Source organism: Chrysochloris asiatica, unplaced genomic scaffold, assembly GCF_000296735.1.
Source record: "Chrysochloris asiatica unplaced genomic scaffold, ChrAsi1.0 scaffold00143, whole genome shotgun sequence".
Lineage (NCBI taxonomy): Eukaryota > Metazoa > Chordata > Mammalia > Afrosoricida > Chrysochloridae > Chrysochloris > Chrysochloris asiatica.
The window spans coordinates 2,074,849-2,096,792 of NW_006408661.1; the positions used below are offsets into that span (position 1 = coordinate 2,074,849).

The window sequence follows — 21,944 nt, forward strand, 5'->3', positions numbered from 1 at the left end:
CTATTGTCCAAGGTCTCAGATTATTGCTTGGTAAATAGATTAAATATGGTGAAAGTACAACTTTCCTGATCTAAGCAATGCAATCACCCTCTGTTCTGTTCAAATGATTGCCTCTTAGTCTGTATATTGGTTCTGTAGGAGGACAATTAAGTGTTTTAGAATTCCTATTCTTTGTAATATTATCCGTGGTTTGTTATGTTTCAAACATGCCTTTGTGTAGTCAATGAAACACAATTAAACATCTTTCTGGTATTCTCCGCTTTCAGCCAAGATCCATCTAGCATCAGCAATGCTATCCTTCATACCATATCTTCTTCTGAATCTGGCTTGAATTTCTGGGAGTTACAGGCCAATGTAACAATTTTCTCAAACTATTTATTGTCTTCTGCAAAATGTTAAAGCATGTGTTATTAATGGCATGATTTGATAAATATTACATTTTATTGGATTACCTATTATTCTTTGGAATGAGAAGAATGTGGATCTCTTTTTGTCAATTGGCCAGATAGCTGTCATCCAAATTTCTTGGCATAGATGTGTGAGTACCAGGTCTGCATCTATTTATTGAAACATTTCAGTTTGTATCTGGTCAGGTTTTGGAATCTTGTTTTTCATCAATGCCTTCAGTGCAACTTTGACTTCTTCCTTCAATTCCATTGGTTCTTGTTCATATGCTACCTCCACAAATGGTTGCATGTCAACAAACTCTTTTTTAATATGGTGACTCTGTGTATTTCTTTCACCTTCTTTTAGTACTTTCTGTATCATTCAACACTGTTCCATAAAATCATCTAATACTGAAATTTTCTTGTTGGATATTTTCTTCAGCCTTTAATGTTGAGTGTATTATTGCCTTTTACTTTGCTTACTCCAGGTCTTTTTACATGTTACTATAATCCTTACTTCATCTTCTGGAGCCACCCTTTAAATCTTCTGATCAGCTCTTTGACTTTATGTTTTAGTTTGTTTCCTTTTGCTTTCGCTTCTCTACATTATAGAGCAAGTTTCAGATTCTCTTCTGACATCCATTTTGATCTTTTCTTTCATTCCTGTCTTCTAATGTCCATTTGGTTTCTTCATGTATTGTGTTCTTAATGTCATTCAAAACTCATCTGTGCTTCAATTAATAGTGTTCAGTGTGTCAACGGTATTTGTGAGACAATCTCTAAATTCAAGTGTTTTATGCTAAAACTCAAATTTTGATTCTCATGAACTTGTTTAATTTTCTTCAGCTTCAACTTGAACTTTCATATAAGCTACTGATGAACTGTTCTGTAGTGAAAAAATAGTGGTTGCTAAGTGTTCAGGGGGAAAGAAATGAAAGGATGCCTAGGTGAAGCACAATGTTTTTAGGGTAGTGAAAGTATTCTATATGATGGATGACACTATGCATTTTTCAAATCCATGGAACTGTACAACTTAAGTAATACTTTATCAATATTAGTTCATCAATTATTAAAAAAGTATCTCAAGAATTCACTATGTTAATACAAAAACAATGTGTAAGGTAGATGGTAGTGTATGGGAATTCTGTAGTATCTGTATAGTTTTTCTGAGAATTGAATACTTCCTTAAAAACAATTGTCTATTAAGAAAAAATATTAGCTAACCCCATTGAAACTTTAGTTGATGCATTAACTGATTCATTCATGCAATAAATACTTATTGAATACATAAGGAGCCCTGGTGGACCACTCAGCTGCTAACTGAAATGTTGGCAATTCAAACAGGCCAGCAGCTCCACAGAAGAAAGATGTGGTAGTCCTGTTCTGTAAAGATGACAGCCTTGGGAATGCTATAGGACAGTCTTACTCTGTTATATAAAGTCAATTAGGAGCACCGGTGATGCTGGAAGATAGGATCTGGACTTCTAACCATAAGGTCAGCAGTACAAACTCAACAGCAGCTATGCCAGAGAAAGATGAAGTATTCTGTCTGGTAAAGATTTACACCCTTGGAAATCTTATATAGAGTTGCTACAAATCAGAATTGACTTGATAGCATTGTGTGGTTTTATAGGATCAGTATAGATGGTATTGGATTCCTGGTGTGGTGTTGTGGGTCAATGCGCCAGACTGCAAAGCCATTTGAACTGCAAGGTTGATGGTTCAAGCAAACTAGCTGCTCCTCAGAAACCCTATAGAGGGTTGGAACCAACTCGACAGCACTTAACAACAACAACATAGATGGTCTGGCATTGTTGGATAAGCAGTGGACTGCTAACCAAAAGGTTGTTGGATCAAAGTCACCAGCTGCTACTCAGAAATCTTATACAAGGTCGCTATGATTTAGAACAGACTTGATAATCACTTAACAACAATAACAAGGTCAATTTGCTATGAATCAGAATTGACTTGATTGCCAGGGTTTGGGATAGGTTTAATACATGCCAAATAATGTCATACTGCCATAAACATAAGCAAAGTCCCTATCCTTTCATAACTTAACGTTTAGTAGAGAAGGTTGTTATTGTTGTTAGGTGCCATCGAGTCAATGCTGACTCATAGCAACTGTATGCACAGCAGAATGAAACACTGCCAGATCCTGGGCCAACCTCACTATTGTTGCCACACTTAAGCCCATTGATGCTGCCACTTGGCCAATCCATCTCTCTGGGGGTCTTTCTCTTCACTCTGCCCCTCCACCTAACCAAACATGATATCCTATTCCAGCGACCGGTCCCTCCTGACAATATGCCCAAAGTATGAGAAATGAAGTTTGACCATCTTGGCCTCCAAGGAGCACTCTGGCCGTCCTTCTTCCAACACAGAATTGTTGGTTCTATGGGTAGCCCATGGCACTTTCAATATTCTCCTCCAGCACCATAACTCAAAAGCATCAATTCTCCTATGGTCTTCATTATTTACTGTCCAACTTTCACATGCATATGAGGTTAGACATTAACAAATTTTAAATATCACAAAATGGATGAATATGACAAGAGAAAAAAGAGTTCCCTGAGGATGTACATAGACAATAAAATCCTCAATATGTCTAGATCTTTCAATAAACTACTCACATATTTTGATAACCTATGTGGAAACTACTTGATTGTCAGTTTGTCATACTGGGTGGGTTTGTGTGCTTTTATGTTGCTGGAATTTGTGTTACTGGTATTTGAAACACAAGTAGGATCACCCATGGCAGACAGGTTACAGGGAAACCTCCAGGCTAAGACAAACTAGGAAGAAGGAGAGGCAGACTATTTCTGAATATTTAGCCAATGAAAATCTTATACATAACATCAGCCATTCTCAGATATAGTTTCACAAGATAAGCCCTGCAGACTGGAAGGCACACAAAATATGGCTGAGGAAGAGCAGTCTCATCAAAACAGAGTTGATCATGATTATGCAAACTTTGGAGGAATTATTTGCTGATGGGACACAACTCAAAATATGGAGAAAAAAACTGCAAACATCAACTAATAAATTAGAACATGGAATGTGCAAAGTATGAATCTAAGAAAATTGGAAGTTGTAAAAAATGAAATAAAACACATAAAGATCAATATCATAGGCACTAGTGATCTGAAATGAACTGGTATTTGCCATTTTAGTCAGACAATTGTATGGCCTTCTATGCCAGAACAACCAAATGAGTAAGAATGGTAATGCATTCACTGTCAAAAGAATATTTCAAGTTCTATCTTGATCTATAATCCTTTCTGATGAGATAATATTCACATGCCTACAAGGAAGACCATAACAACAACAGCAAGGGAGACCAGTCATTATCACTAGTATTCAAAATTATTCACCAACCACTATAACTAGTAATGATGAAATTGAAGAATTCAACGAGATTCTTTAGTCTGAAATCGATCACACATGTAATCCAGATGCATTGATAATCACTGGTGATTGGAATAAGAAGGTTGGAAACAAAGGAAGGATCAGTAGTTGGTGAAAGAAATTATACTGGATGTTGCATGATAGAATTGTGCAAGACCAACAACTTTTTCATTAGCAAATACTTTTTTTTTTTTTTTAAACAACAGGAAAGGTAACTTTAAACATGGACCTGACCAAAGAGAATACACAGTGATCAAACTGATTACTCTCTGGGAAGAGAAGATGGAAAATCTCAACATCATTAGCCAAAACAAGGAGAGGGGAAACTCTGCAACAGTCCATCAATTATTCATATCCAAGTTCAGGATAAGCTCAAAAAATTAAAATACATCCATGAGATCAAATATATAATCTTCAACGTATCCCACCTGATTTTAGAAAACGTCTGAAGGGCACATTTGTTGTTTTATACCCTAATGACAAGTAACCATAAGAGTTATGTGATAACACCAATAACATCATACATGAAGAATGCAATAGGTAATTGAAAAGACAGAAATGAAAAATAAGACCAAAATGGATGCCAGAAGAGACTCTGAAATTTGCTATTGAGTGTAGAGAAGCTCAAGTACATGAAAGAAATGATGAGGTAAAAGAGCTGAACAGAAAATTTCGAAGGACAACTCGAGAAGACAAAGTCAGGAATATAAGGAAATGTACAAAGTTGTATTTAGAAAACCAAAAGGGAAGGACATGCTCAGTATTTCTCAAGCTAAAAGAACTGAAGAAAAAATTAAAGCCTCATCTTGCAATACTAAGAATTCTATGGGCAAAATATTGAATGATGCAGAAAGTATCAAAAGAAGATGGAAGGAATATACAGACACTGCACCAAAAATAATTGGTCGACGGTCAACCATTTCAAGAGGTACTGTGTACTCAAGAATCAATAGTACTGAAGGAATATATCCAAGCTGCACTGAAGGAATTGGTGAAGAATATGGTTCCAGGAATTGAAGGACTTAAAATGGAAATCTTTCAACAAACTATTGTAACATTGGAGACATTCACTCATCTCTGTCAAGAAATTTGGAAGGCAGCTACCTGGCCAACCAGCTGATAGAGATCCATATTTGTGGTCATTCCAGTAGAATATAGAAACCATAGAACAATATCATTAACATCACATGTAAGAAAAAATTTGTTAAAGATAGATTAAAACTGGTTGCAGCAGTACTTCAACTGAGAAATATCAGAAATTCAAGTTGGCTTCAGAAAGGATGTGGATCTAAAGATATCAGTGAGGATATCAAACGGCTCTTGACTGAAAGCAAAGAATGCCAGAACATTATTTACTTGTTTTTTTATTGACTATGCAAAGGATTTTGAATGTGTGGATCATGACAAGCATTATGAATAATTGGTATTCCAGAACATTTAATTGTGCTCATAAGGAACCTGTACAGAGACCAACGGGCAGTCATTAGAACAGGACCAGGGGATACTGAATGTTTTAAAATCAGGAAAGGTGTGTAGCTAGGTTATATCCTTTCCCCATACTTATTCAATCTGTACGCTGAACAAATAATCAGAGAAGCTTGATTATATGAAGAAGAACATAAAATCAGGATTAGAGGAAGACTCATTAACAACCTGCAATATGCAGATGATACAGCCTTGTTTGCTGAAAGTGACAAGGACTTAAAATACTTACCTATGAAGATCAGAGACCACAGCATTGAGTATGGATTGATCTCAATAAAAGAAAAGAAAATTCTCACAATTGGACCAATAAATTAAATCATGATAAGTGGAAAAGACATGGAATTTGTCAAAGACTTCATTTTGCTTGGATTTACAATCAATACTCATGGATATAGCAGTCAAGAAATCAAATGACATATTGCATTAGGCAAATCTGCTACACAAGATCTCTAAAGTGTTCTAGAGCAAAGATAGTAGTTTGAGGACTAAGGTGTGCCTGACCCAAGCCATAGCATTTTTAGTTGCTTAACATGCACATGGAAGTTAGACAATTCATAAGGAAGACCATAAAATAATCGATGTATTTGAATGGTACTGCAGAATAATATTGAAAGTACCATGTACTTCCAAAAGAAGAAACAAATCTGTGTTGGAAGAAGTATAGTCAGAGTATCCTTAGAAACCAGGATGTCAAACCTTTGTCTCTCATACTTCAGACATGCTACCAAGAGACTAGTTCCTGGAAAAGGACATCATACTTAATAAAGTGGAGGTTCAGCAAAAAAGAGGAATACCCCCAGTACGTTGGATTGACACAGTGGCAGCAGCAATGGACTCAAGAATAACAATTATCATGGCCCAGTAGTGCTCCCTTCTGCTTGGATAAGGTCAAAATAAGTTGGAACCAACTCAAATGTTCCTAACAACAACAAAGTTGGAAAGTTGGTGATGTTTTTAAACAAATACCAGCTCAATAGTTTCTCCAATATCTTTACCTAATCTGTCTTTTACATTTTCTCACACAGTTATCTTTCAAATGTTGGACAGCATAGTACAGTGACATCTAGTCAGTAGACAGAAGTTCTTGATAATAGCAGAAATACTATCTCAAGCGGTCCACACACATCTGTATTACTCTCAGAATAAATACATATACAAGGTAAAGTTCTAGCATTGTGTTTTTTATTAAATATTTAACTTTCCAGTCAAATGTATTTTGGTTTAGAAATTCTCCTTTAAAAAACAATCTCAGTATTAATTGTATACTTCAATATTGTTTTTCACTCTTCCTTGCTTACCTTAGCTTTCTAGCACATAAAAGTAAAGGAGAAAAACAGAATGATAGGCAGGTTACCATTTCTCTAAACCTACAAGAGAAAATACAAAAACAAAACTCCTATGAAAATCAGAGAGAAAGCCTAGTTTCCTTTTAGTCATAGTGCATTCATGTTTTTGTGTTTACAACATGGTCACAAACAAATATTTCTAATTTTCAACCAGAGTTTAAATCTCAAGTATTTTACTCAATGAAATAAGAAGCATAAAAGAAAGCATAGAAGAATAGCCAACTTTGGCTGTGACAAAATGATCTCTTAAATGCCAAATTAAAATATTAGTGCATTACTAACTTGGTTTACAAAAAAATTTTAACTTGGAAGTACTAATTTCTTGCCAATAGAAAGATGATCTTCAAACTTAATTTTTCCGTGGTCTATTAGGTAGAATTTTTGTAATAACAATGATAATAAAATGAGTGTCACATGCAAATCAATTATCTTTATAGAACAAATATTGAACAATTCCCACAAATTGCAACACAATAAAATTGCCTAGCTCCTAAGTGCTCAACATAGCCTTAACTCCTACAACTACAAAGATAATACAGGCAACATCAAGGGCTTCTTGGTTTCATAAAATAAATGAAAAAAATGGCAAACTTTTTAATTCATGGAGAAATAAAATAGAAATTGTTATTTTCAATAGCCCTTTTGAAAAAAATTTCTTATTCATAAAGGATAGATATATAAACACAATTGATTATGACAATATTATAATGTTGAATATTCAATGTGCTCATGGGCCCTGAAGTTTTAAAACAGACCTTATGAACACAATGGAACAGATGACTTAGGTGATAAAGTTAGGCCTATGCGGGGGTGGTTGACCAGTGGCTATAGCAAGAGGAATGGACTTAGAGACATTCTAGGAGAAGTATACAAAAAATAAAGATCAGAACTTTACTCAAGAAAATGAGTTAAGGATGGGAATTGTATACTGAGGATTATTTATGGCATGGTTATGTGCTGTGGAGTGAGTCTTGACTCTTAGCAACCCTGCATAGAGCTTCCCAGGTTGTAAATCTTTATGGGAGCAGAAAGCCTCATCTTTCTCCTGTGGAACCGCTAATGCTTTTGAACTCATGACATTGAGATTAGCAGCCCAATTCATAACCATTATGTTACCAGAGCTCCTTTTATGGTATAGGTAACAGTAATGAAAGTTGAACTAATTTAGTCAAAATATGAAATGTATTGGCTTGCATAATGAAAAAGTACAGACCACCTATATGTGTCATAAAAATATTTCTCTCATTTTTCTTGGCACTGCACTACTCTATGCAGGCATTTTTCACATGCAAGATTAGGCCAGCAGCAATAATCTCTACATCTCTACATTTATAGTCTATCAGTTTAAAAACACAAGCAAAGGAAGATGCCTTTCTACAAATGTTGTGGCAGTTGAAACTTGGCCAAATCAAAGCCCTGCCTACGGCACATTCTTGAATCCCCATACCAGAACCAATCACTTTTTGTGCTATGAATTGGTTGGAGCCTTGGTGTGGCAGTACAGGATAAGCACTGGAACGCTCGTGAGTGGTTCAAACCCACCAGATGATCCTCAGAAAGCCTATACAGGATCACAATGAGTCAGAACCAATTCAAAAGCAAACAACAGGAATTGTTTCACCTGCAATATAAATGGTGATTGAAAGAAGTAAAGAAGTTGGAAGCTTTTTCATGACAGAAAAGGACTAAAGGCATGTAGCCCCGTACTAGTGTGTCATATCCAAAGTAAAAGTGTGAGAATTGGGGAAAAAAAGACACAAGTTTGCCATTATTTGTATGTGATGTAATTATCCATACAGAAATACTATGTACTTTATATGGAAATCTTTGTAAGTAATATGATTGATTGGTAAGGTTGCTATATAAGGATGATACATAGCAATCAAATTCATTCCCACACAACAACAGAGATTGAAACAATAAGAAATTGTATAGAAACACCAGCATAAGATGCTAAATAACATCTTAAATATTAATGATATTTAAATAGCATTAGATAGCATTAGAAACAATAAGAAATTGTATAGAAACACCAGCATAAGATGCTAAATAACATCTTAAATATTAATGATATTTAAATAGCATTAATAGAAAAATTTCATCACTGATCTGTCCATTTCTCATGCTGTAGTGGCTTGTGTATTGCTTCACTGCTGGAAGCTATGCTACCCATATTTTAAATTCCAGCAGGGTAATCTCCTCTTAACAATGTTAATCAGAACTTCCAGAGTAACTCAGAAAAGGAATAAGGAGAGGTCCACTTCACAATGGTTGGTAACGGTAAACCTTATATGATACTGTCATCAGATGAACCCTTCAGTTTAGAAAGTACTCAAAATATGACATGGAAAGAGTGGCCTCGTCAAAGTAGAGTTGATCTTAATGTCGTGGATAGAGAAAAGCTTTGGAGCCCTTCATTTTATGAAGAAACAGCTACAAACATCCACTAATAATAGAAAAATGGAATGTACGAAGTACAAATCTAGGAAAATTGCAAGTCATCAAAAGTGAAATGGAATGCCTACATATTTATATCCTAGGCATTAGTGAGATGAAATTGACTGGCATGGACCATTTTGAATAAGTCAAACATATGAGTTACTATATCCAGAATGACAAATTAAAAAGGAATAGCATTATATTCATTGTCAAAAAGAGCATCTCTCAAACTTGGAACAACAGGGCTCTGTGATACAAGGACCGAGGCATAGTCTGAATGGGTAAAAGAGGGGAAATAATGTTAAGATGCTTGACTGTCTTATGAATATTGATTCCCCTTGCTTACAATTGCAAAATAGACACTTGAGTGGGATAGAAAAAAATATTGGGAAACATGATTACAGAAAGCTTGTAAGTCTGTCTTCAGCCTGTAACTGACTGAGATGCCTAAAAAGAGTTCTAGAACTTGCCCATTGAAAGAGGCTTTTTTGTGGAGCCCTTGAAGGGTATAGGACCTTACATGGAATCCTGAGCCCCATCCAGAACTTTCTGAGGTGGTACATTCCCACTTGAAAGTACAAGCAGATCAGTCCTGAGTGGCTAGAGGAACAGAAGATACTTCCTGAAAGAAAGACCAACAGGAAAAAACAAAAACAATAATGGCAGTCTGTTTGACTGTTACAAGAACAAGCAAGTCGTTCACTGGAGAGCCATCAAGGCAAACAATCAAGTCCCTTCAAGACAAATCCTTTTCCAAGACTGAAACTCGAAGGGCAACCATGAGCAGGCATGTAAGCTTGCTGGAGACCATTTTGGTCTACATGTGAGTGGAAGTGGAGGAGACACAGAAGAAAGCCCAAAGTCGCAGAGAGCACCCATCTGACCTAGCGTCAATGGCTTGAAGACCAGAGCTCGACTAGAGAAAGATAAATAAATTTTATAAAGAACGCAAGTATATACTACTACAATTTGATGAACTTGACCTAGTAGCTCAAAATACCAACCAAGAGGGAAGGAGTCTGTCAGTATGTAGGGCTGATACGGATGGGCAAATTAGACATTGGCTACCTAAAATGGGGGGACTATAAGGGAATGAGGAGTCCTGGTGTGGAGTTGTGGGTTAATGCACCAGACTGCAAAACCATTTGAACTGCAAGGTTGGTGGTTCAAGCTCACCAGCTGCTCCTTAGAAACCCTATATAGTGTCGCTATGGATTGGAACTGAATCGACAACACTTTACAACAACAACAACATAAAGGCATGAAGTGGCTGACTTACAAGTTTCCAAGAGGGAGTTTAATTTCAGAGTGGGAAGGGGAAGGTAGACTCTCCACTGAATAGTTTTCATCTTGTCTAGATGGGTCTGTGAAAGGAGATGGGGATAGGATTCTTATGATTCAACATTGAGTAATTGTTATCATGACTAATTGGGATTGTAACAACTGTAAAGGTAGAAGTTTTGTAACATAAAGGGGGGAGCAGTTAATCTTATATTCCAGAAACAGAGGACTCTAGAATCATAAAGGGAGAAGAGCATGAGTGGAATGTGGGACCCTATCTAAAGAAACAGTGACACCCGAGATGAAAGCAGAGATGATGACTTGGAGAGATAGTGTAGCTGAGGACTCTAGACTCATGGAAAAAGATAGACTTGTGTGCTGGTGGCCAGGAAGCCAGCTTGCAGAATGTGCCCTTTAGTTGTTTAAATGATTATATATTCTTGAGTGTTTTTGTGTACATCAAAAATTAATAATAATAATCCAGAGGGAATAAAAGCAAATGCTGTTGAATGATGATGCATGGAGGAGATGGTAATCATTGCAATAAAAGAAAATATGATAGGATGAGTGCAAAACCAATGTTCTCCCATGTAAACTCTCACGCAATTCACAATAAAAGCTCAAAGTTAAAAAAAAAGCATCTCAATATCTATCTTGAAGTACAATGATATCTGTAATTATATAATATGTATATACCTACAAGGATAATGTGCTGAACTTCAAGTTCAGCCTTTCAAACTCACCATTTGCTCCTTGCAAACACTATACAGGGTTGCTATGAGTCAGAACTGACTTGAAGGTACTTAACAATAACAACAACAAGGAAGACCACTGTTATTCAAACTTACCAACCAATAAAGTCAAACATGATGAAATTAATAATTCTACCAACTTCTTCAGTCTGAAATGTGACTCTACAGCATGTAGAGATTGTCTAACAATATCATTAATATCACATGTAAATAAAACTTTACTGAAAATAATTAAAAAATGATTGCAGCAGTACATAATCAGGGAATTGCCAGAAATTTTATAAAGATTCAGAAAAGGGCATGAAATGAGGAATGTCAATGCTTGTGTCAGATTATTCTTTGCTGAAAACGGAGAATACCAGAAAGATAATAACTTGCATTTTATTGATTATGCAAAGGCATTTGACTGTGCAGATCATAACATATTATGAACAATATTGTGAAGAATGGGAGTTAAGCACACTTAATTGTGCTCATAAAGGACCTGTACATAGACCAAAAGGGAGTTATTCAAACACAACAAGGAGATACTGTTGGTGTTGGTATTGTTTGGTGCCAATGAGTCAGTACTGATTTAAAGCAACCCTATGGAGTTCTGGTGTGGCTCTGTAGGTTAATGTGCCAGACTGCAAAGCCATTTGAACTACAAGGTTGGCGGTTCAAGCTCATCAGCTGCTCATTGGAAACCCTATACATGGTCACTATGAGTCAGAACTGACTTGATGGCATTTAACAACAACAACAACAATGCGCAACAGAATGAAACACTGCCTGGGCCTGCACCAACCTCATAATCTTTGTTATACTTGAGCCCATTGCTGCTGCCACTCTGCCAATCCAATTTTCTTGATTTTAAATCACTCAATATTTCCTGCCACTGTGTCATTCCACAATGGCAGGAGATACTGAATGGTTTAAAATCAGGAAAATTGTGTGTTGGGGTTGTACCCTTCTACCATATTTATTTGTATGCTGAGTAGATAATTGGAGAAGCTAGACTAAATGAAGAAAAATGGCCATCAGAATTGGAGGAAGGCTCATTAACAACCTGATGTATGCAGATGGCATGACCTTACCTTTTGGAAACAGAGAGGACTTGAAGCATTAACTCATGAAAGTCAAAGATGGTCGTATGGGCTACAACCCATTGTAAAGAAAAATAAAATCCTCACCACTAGATCAATAAATAACATCCTGATAAACAAAGAAAAGATTGAATTTGCCAAATATTTCATTTTACTTAAATCGTAATCAATGCCCTTTGAAGCAGTAGTCAGAAAATATAAGGACATAGTGTAATGGGTATAACTGCTGCAAAAGCACTTTTTTTTTTTTTTTTTTTTTTTAAATTTCAAGTTGTTTATTGTAAGATAATTTACAAATATTTTACTGTGTTTTTAATAATTTGAACAGACCAACAATGTCTTCTGACAAGGAAAGCAGTTAAGCTCAACAAGATCAGCTGCCTTAACTTCTCTTCTTTACCACTTTACTTCTTGTTTGAGGATAACACTTGATTTTCATTAATCCAGAGCAGCAGCACCAGAGATGATTTCAATCAACTCTTTTGTGATGACAGCTTGGCGGGTGCAGTTGAATGTCAAAGTCAGCTTGTCAATCACCTCAGAAGCATTCTTGCTAGCATTGTCCATAGCTGTCATCCTTGCACTTGTAGTGGATTCCTTTAATGAGTAGTAGATGATGTTTGCCAGATTGTATTCTTGGTAATTTTTCAGCACATCAGCATCAATATCATCATAGACACTCATGCTCTCAGAACTTGCAATGGTTTTCAATGAAAATAGGACCTTTTCATCTGTCTTATTAAGAGATGACAGACCTGACATATTAAAGATGATAGAGCCTTCATAAAATTCATATCCAGAATTTACTCATTCAAGGACAATAACAGATGCATCTACAAAAGTAGGGGGTTTCCTTCCTACTTCTTTGAATGTCACCAGAAACTGGTCAGAATGAGTTCTATAAAGTATGCCCCTAGGCTTATTACCAATTCCAGCAAGCATAACTTCTTTTCCAGATGCTGTGAGCGTGGCCACCTCACTTTTCATCTGTTTAGCATCTGAGGAATGAATAACACCACAAATCCCTCAATCTGAGGATACACCAATAATAAGGTGTTTCTTCTTGCCTTTGTTGTTGTTGTTGTGAAGTGCCGTCGAGTCGGTTCCGACCCATAGCTACCCTGTATGGGGTTTCCAGGGAGCAGCTGATAAGCTTGAACCACAGACCTTACAGTTCAAATGACTGCAGTCTGACGCATTAGCCCACAGCCACACCAGGACTCCTTTCTCGTCTTTGTTGTTGTTGGTAAGTGCCATCGAGCCTGTTCCAACCTATAGCGACCCTGAACAGGGTTTCTGAGGTTGTAAATCTTTATGGGAGAAGAAAGCTTCATCTTTCTCCCGTGGAGCAGCTGGTTGTTTCGAACCGCTGACCTTGAGGTTCGCAGCCTGATTCGTAACCACATTAGGCGCCTTAATATCAGCTTTCTCATAAAGAGCAAGAGATCTTACTCCATACACTGGAGCCAGTTTCAACTTCCTCTCAGCTCGAGCATATTTTGCAGCTGCTACTTAACAACAACAACAACAACAACAACCATTTTCATAGACTTGGTAATTTTCTGAATGTTTTTGATCGAATTTAGTCACCTGGTAATGTCTTTCAAAGTTGCCATACTTCCAACTTGGGTCCATTGCGACTGCAATAACCAGGCCGAGACCCCAAAGAGGTTTGCCGGAGAGAACACGGTGGAGCCGGCTGTGCTGAAGGTCGGTCAGACAGGCCTCACCACACGTGCATAGAAGCTTTCCCAAATGAACTTTTTTAAGTGTTAAAGAGCAAAGATAGGACTTTGAGGACTAAGGTGAGCCTGACACAATCCATGGTATTTTCATTTGCTTCTTATACGTGTGAAAATTGGAAAATAAAGAAGAGAGGAGAAGAACTGATGCATTTGAATTGTATTGGTGAAGAATACTGAAAATTCCGCGGTTACCAGAACAACGCTTTGAGAGTAAGAATGGTGAAACTTCCTCTTAAGGTTTTTGGACATATCAGGAAGAACTGATCTCTGGAAAAATGACATCAATCTCAGTAAAGTAGAGGTCAGCAGAAAAAAAGGAACAACCGTATTTAAATGGATTGACATTGTGGCTGCAAAATAGGCTTAAACATAAGGACTATGAGAACCCTACAAGAATGGGGAACATTTAGTTCTGTTATAAGTAGGATCACTATGAGTCTGAACTGACTTGATGTCACCTAACACCAACAGCGTACATACATTTTGAATGGGTGATGAAATTGCTTAATAAGCCAGATAATAGGAGGCAAAAAATATTCCCTACTATATGCTTAAGAGATCCTGGTGTGATGCTATAGAATAAGCATTGGACTGATAACTACAAGATCAAAGGTTCAAACCCACCAACCATTCCTTAGAAACCATATACAGGGTTTCTGTGAGTCAGATCTGACTCAATTAAACTTAACAATAACATACATACGTAAACTAAACATGATAAAATTGAGCTTGTTAATATTGACGTTTAGCAGGTACACTGTTGTTGTTGTTAGGTGCCATCAAGTTGGTACCGACTCTTATGGACCCTTATATACAACAGAATGAAATACTGGCTAACCTCACAATTGTTGCCATGCTTGAGCCCATTGATGCTGCCACTTTGTCAATCCATCTTTCTGCGAGTCTTCCTCTTTCACTCTGACCCTCCACCTTACCAAACATGATATCCTTCTTCAGAGACTGGTACCACCTGACAATATGTCCGAAGTATGAGAAACAAAGTTTGGCCATCCTGGCCTCCAAGGAGTACTGTGGCAACACTTCTTCCAACACAGATCCGTCTGTTCTTTTGGCAGCCCATGCACTTTCAATATTCTCCTCCAACACCATAACTCAAAAGCATCAATTCTTCTAAGGTCTTCCTTACTCACTGTCCAGCTTTCACATGCATATGAGGTTATTGAAAATGCCATGGTTTGGATCACACAGACCTTTGTCCTCAAGCAGGTACATAGTAGACATCAATAAAATCTAAATTCCTTCTGTTCTTTAAAATTGTTGTGGAATGTGTGCATATGCATGGGTGTGCTTGAATAGACATATGTCATGTAAGTTTTATTTTTCTAAGATCACTCTTTCATTTAGAAAAAAAGCATTTTTTCTTTAATTATTTTTATAAATTCATTTTTTGTGGGAGAAAAAAGGCACAAATAGTAGTAATCTCAGCCTTTGTTGGTATTATAGAGAATACAGCCCAGACATCATCTCTTCATACATATATATCACATAATATAACATTAACTTAATTATTTTATATCTTAATAGAAGAGGATAAAATATTGTAAATGGGTTTATCACTATTTTTATTTTAATTAAGTCAATGTTTACCTTTCATAATCAAATTAACTTTGGAAAGACCACTAACTTTACTTTCAACTTCATCTTTATGTTCATTTGAAAAATGTGAAAGAGATTATGTTTAATTTCTCCACAGAATCATCAATGGTATATTGAAAAACCTTGACTTAATAAAGAAATCCATGTGGTACATATACAAAAATTGTCAGATAAATGTCAATTTATGGCTTAATAAAGCATTCAATCTGTCCAGAAAGTGTGTACTGTATGAGTCAGTTTTGACAGATAAAGAGGACTCACTGAATAGCCTTTCCTGATAAATATTCTTCATTAATATTTACATTTCTCTTGACAGCGCTGTTACTGCATGCATAGGTTGGGTAAATATAGTATGCATTGGCATATATGCATAATGATAGGCCCACATTTGTCTAAGATTCCAAATGCTTTGGCTAAAAACTTGTGCCCAATTATTCTTATGGACTAACTAAACTTCAGATACACTAATGCAAGGCACGAAAAATCCATGACAATTATTTTAAGGCATGGAGACATTAATAGTTCACTTGTGACAGATAAAAGAACAAAGAATGGATATAAGTTCTCTCGCCACCTCCCTTTTTTATTCTTCTTCTTCATTTTTATTCAGCAGTGAGCAGTCACTAAAAATATGTCTGGTCAATAAGGGGCAGGTAAAATTGGAGGGGTTGCTATAGGAACACACAATGTGATGCAGAGCAATAACCACTCTAATTTGTACTGTGTTGCAAGTAGTATTTTCATTGTAGTTAAACTCAACTTCAAAAGACATTCTTTAAGAAAGAGGCTACTTGAAATGCAGACGATTCATTCTAAGGGAATTTTATATACTAACTTAAAAAAAAAAAATCTAAACTGTAAAATGCTTCAAGCAGAAAGCTGATATTTCTTCTATTTATGCTGTTATGTTTTCAATGCATTTTGACTGAAATCATTTTTGCACATGGGAAGACCTGGGAATGCATTTTAATAATGATGAAAGTATAAGTAATGAAGAACACTGCCTGGAGCAGCCTGTCCTCACTTTATCCCCAACTACTCTCTTCCATTTTTGTTAGGCAGCATCTACATTCCAACCTTTAGACCTTCCTCATTTTCAATTCTGTTGAATTATTACACTAAGAAGCTATATGCCACTCAAATCTTGTTTTTCAAAAGGTGACTGACCCAACTGCCTTGTTTCTGGTCTCCATTTGATAACTCCATGGTAACCTTTTGAGGCATTTCAGACCAACATATCAAAACAATTTCATTTTCATCAGACCCATGACCCAATACAGGTTCATTGCAACCATTGTTATATGAAAATCTTTCAGATAAGAAGACGCCTTTCTTCATAATTTAAAGCCTTATATTTTAGAAAGTGATTAGCTCAATCTCATCCTGCTCACATCTGTTCATTTTCATGTGTACAACTCATAAGCTCAGTCAACTTTCATTTTTATCTCTCATAGTTGTGGGTGTAATCCATGAGCAATTTACTCTCCATATGAGAGTGCATGAACAGTTTCCAACCCACTGATAAAATAATCCCACAGATCAAAATTGCTCTGGGAAAAGATCTTTTACAAAAATCATATAACTGACATGAAAGGTCATTATCCTTCCTTCTCTGGTCAAGTTCAAGACAACGGTCTAGTGTTCATTCTTTGCTTGTTAATAATAATAATAATAATAATAATAATAATAATAATAATTAAGTGGATGGATTTTAATTGAGAGGAGAGGAACTGCTGTTAAGCTTGCAGTCTTCTTACGCCATTCTATTTTGTCCATGGAAGTGGTTTTCATTTGTTAAATCCAGTTGAAGCCTGGAAATTTATAAGGAGAGGAACTGAAAGGAAAATAAATCACAAGAAAGATAAAAGACATAAGAATATTTTTAATAGGAAAAGACTCATATAGAGAGGTGAATAATTAAGGTATTCAAAGTATTTTTTTTTGTATTATGAAGCAATCAAGCAGAAATTCTCACTCATGGTAAAACACTCAAAAATTTAGAACTATTTTATCTTGACAGAGTCTCTTTAAATGATAACTTTTCAAGAGCTTTTAATCATGAGTGTGTATATATATGTGTCTGAGAGTGGGCAAAGAATGAGTACAAATGCAATTTCTGCATTTTGTGTTCCTGGTGTGGCACTGTGGGCTAATGCGCCAGACTGCAAAGGCATTTGAACTGCAAGGTTGGTGGTTCAAGCTCACCAGCTGCTCCTCAGAAACCCTATAAACAGTTGCTATGGGTAAGAACCAATTAGATGTAACTTAACAAAAACAAAGTAATCACAAATCTAATGTATGTTGTAGTATTGCCTACTTTGTACTAAAATTGCACATATAGTTATGGAACATATTTTAAAGAATTTTCTGAGAAATGTGGTAAATAGTTTGTCAAAAATCTTGGACTTACAATGTTATTTTCCAAAATAGCAAATGTTTAGAAACACTCCTACTTACCATACCACAAGAAAATTATAACTCCAATATCATAAAATTGAAAAAAAAATGTATATCATTCCAGGAAATTTTTATAACATTACAGGATCCTGTTTTAAACAGGATGATCTTTAATTTTAAAAGATTTCAAGATGGGCTGGGGCAAAGTTTGGGTGCTGAAATCTGAGTCTTCAAAGACAAAGACAATTTATAAATGATACCTTTCATCTCCAGAGCTATTTGCTAAAGGGCAATGCAGAATGTTTAGTCTGAAAATGAATTCAAATCACTCTAAAGAATATGTTTTGCAGAGTTAACTAGCAGCATTAAATATTGTGCTTTCCAGTACAAATCAACTTGTCTTTTTAACTATTCTGAATTTTTCTAATCACTGAAACAACACATTTTTGCTTGTCTTGAAAGAAGCATTAATATTTTTAATATCTATCACTACATACCCAAATAAAAAATGAAGTAATGATAAAATTGATTAATTCTATTATGTACATGTGCAATTACTTGCTATTTACGTTTTCTTTTTTTTTTTTTTTCTGAGAGCATTTCACTCCTTATTTTTTTGAGGAATACTGGAGTTATTGGAACTCCATTTTACACCAATAAGCATCTCCTGGGAGTATATAGTGCTCTGCAAATAACTGAAAAGTCAGCAGTTTGAACACACCAGACCAATCTCCACTGGAAAAAGAGGAGGTATTTAGATCCCATGAAGATTTGCAGTCTAGGAAATCCTATGATTTAATGATCATGGATTCCTAATAGTACTGATACTGTCATTGAGAAACTAACGACAGATGTGTTGGAGTTTAAAGTAATATGTAAGAAACTACCCTTTCTTCTACTTGACTGGATTTGGAATTGACAGAGAATCATAGAAATTCAGGTAAACATAAGTTTAAATTTTTCCCTTATCTCTGATGAAATTCACATGGGTTTACATGGCTTAATAAAAATAAGCAATTGGAATTCAAGTTTGAATTACACAGACTTACTTATGCCAGTCCCTGGAAGTTCTGAAAAACCATAATCTTCACCACAGGAGAAAGGCCTTCCAGTTTAAAACTTCTGGCATGGAAGTTCAGAAAAGAACATATGCATCCTGAAAGCAATTGTCTCCCAATGGAAGAAAAGAAGAAAGAAACTGCAAAAAGCATACTCAACTATTCACAAATTCTGCAATCAGATAAACCATTTCTTCTGATGGGTGAATAAGATAGTGACACAAAAATACAGGAATGCTACTCTGCTTGATAGCCTTCTATAAGGAAAATTAAAAGTAAGGGGAAAAGATGCCCTTCAAAACAGTATTATCTTTTTTCCCAAAACTAACATGCTATGGAAAAAGAGAAACAATTGCTCTAAATGAAAATGCAAAAGTCTGATATAATTCATTTGGCTTGATAAGTCTTAATATTAGGAACTGATTTTGACACTGGAGAAATTTAGCTCATTAAGTTTTAATATTAAGTCATATTTCTATAAGCATGGATCATTTGGGATTAGCTTTATCTATATGATAACAGGAAAACTGGTATAGGAATTAAAATTTTTCATACTCTTTATATTCCTGTGACTCTCAGTCAAAAATTAACGCATGAATGCACATTCACACACACACAATGTTGGATTGTTCAGTCCAGTTTACATATATATTAATTACAAAGAACAGTCTGTTCGTAAGTACAGTAATCAAAACTTGCTTTGTGTCTACAGGCATTATTATTCCTAGAGTTTCAACCACCACTTGTCAATCAGTTTGTCACACTATGGTAGCTTGCATGTTGCTATGATGCTGGAAGCTATGCCACCAATATGATGGATGCCAGCAGGGTCACCCATGATGGACAAGTTTTTCCTAGCTTCCAGACTAAGACAGACTGGGTAGAAGAAGAGGTAGAATCCTTCTGAATGCTTAGCCACTGAAAAAATTTGGATTCTAGTGAAATGCTCTCAGAAAGCACCACAACGTTGAATATTGAAACATGATGAATAACACATGAATATTGTCAGAAATAGTGTAGAAGATGGCCAATCATGTTGGACAGCACTCAAAATACAAATGGGAAAGAGTTCCTTCAATAAGAAGAGTTGTCCATAATGATGAAAATGGAGTAAAGTTTTTGGGACATTCATGTGCTGATGGGGCATAACTAAATTAGGAGAAACAGCTGCAGGTTTAAATCAATAATTAGAATATGGAATGTACAACATATGAATCTAAAACTATTTTAAGTTGTCAAAATGAAGTGGAAAGCATAGAAATTGATATTCTAGGTATGCATTTAGTTATGGTGTTGGAGAAACATATTAAAGTACCATGGACAGTCAAAATAACAAACAAATCAGTGTTGTAAGAAGTACAGGCAGAATACTCCTTGATTGCCAGGATGGCCAGACATTGTTTCTCTTACTTCAGATACAGTTACAGAAGGAACAAGACCTTGGTGAAGGATATCACTTTTGGTAAAATGGAGAGTCGGAGAATAAGAAGAAGAACCCCAACGTAATAGATTGACACACTGGCAGCAGTAAAGTACTCAAGCATAATAATGATTGTGAAGTTGGCATAGGACCGAACAGAGTTTCATTCTATTGTAGGGTGCTTATGTGTAGGTACTGATTGTTGTTGTTGTTTTTATTGTGTGCTGTGGAGTTGGTTCTGACTCATAGCGACCCTGTACAGGGTTTCTGAGGCTGTAAATCTTTCTGGGACCAGAAACTCTCATCTTTCTCCTGCAGAGTAGCTAGTAGTTTTGAACTGCTGACCCTGAGGTTAGCAGCCCGATTCGTAACTACTATGCTACCAGAGCCAAGTACTGATTAGATGGCACATGATAATAACAACAACAAGTAAGCTGAAATGGATTGCTATTGGTCATTTGGAATCTGATAATCGTACTGTTTGATGTACTGAGAATGACAATTTAAACAGTAATGGTGGTGCTTTCATCATCAAAAAGAACATTTCAAGATTTATCGAGTATACTATTGCGTTGGTGGGACAATACCCATATTCCTACAAGGAAGACCAGTTAATATCAATATTATTAAAATTTGGTTGCCAACCACTAAAGCCAGTGAAGATGAAATTGAAGAATTCTACCAACTTCTTCATTCTGAAATTGATCAAACATGTAATCAAGATGTATTGATAAATACTGGAATTGGAATGCAAAGATTATAAACAAAGAGGAAGGATCGGTAGTTAAAAAATATGACCATAGTGATAGAATAATGCTGAAAATCACATGTCACTCAAATTTTGCAAGACCAATGCTCCGTCATTGCAAATAACTTTAAGTTGTTTAGAAAAACAACTTAAAAGACACTTGTACAGATGGACTTCACCACATGGATACACAGAAATCAAATTGACTCCATCTGTGGAATGAGATGATGGAAATGTTCCATATCATCAGCCAAAATACGGCCAGGGGCAGTCTTTGGAACAGACCATAAACTGTTCATATGCATGTTCAGGCTAAAGCAGGAGAAAATTAAAACAATTCCACAGATATAATCTCAAGAACAAGTTTGATGAATTAGACACTTATGACTGAACACCAAAAGAGTTGTGGATGACATCAAGAATATTATAAATGAAGAATTCAAAAGGTCATTAAAAAGGCAAGAAATAAAGAAAAGATGAAAGTGGATGTCCAGCTCCTGAAAGCAGCTAGGGGAAACAGAAGTGTCACATACAAAAGCAAGCAAGTAAGATTAAGCTTGGATCTCTCAGCAGAAACCATGCAAGCAAGAAGGCAATGAGGAGACATATATAAAACCCTGAATGAAAAAAAATTGCCAACCAAGAATCCTTTATCTAGAAAACCCCAAAGACTCAGTAAAAAAGCTACTAGACCTCATTGGAAGATTCAGCAAAGTGTCAGTATATAAGATCAAGATACTAAAATCAATTGGATTCCTATATACCAAAAATGATAGC

At 35.9% G+C, this 21,944-nt stretch overlaps 1 pseudogene; it reads right to left on the bottom strand.

Moving 5' to 3' along the window:
• Positions 1 to 12,620: 12,620 nt before the first annotated feature.
• LOC102826173 lies at positions 12,621 to 17,306 on the bottom strand (annotated as a pseudogene).
• Between the last annotated feature and the right edge of the window lie 4,638 nt (positions 17,307 to 21,944).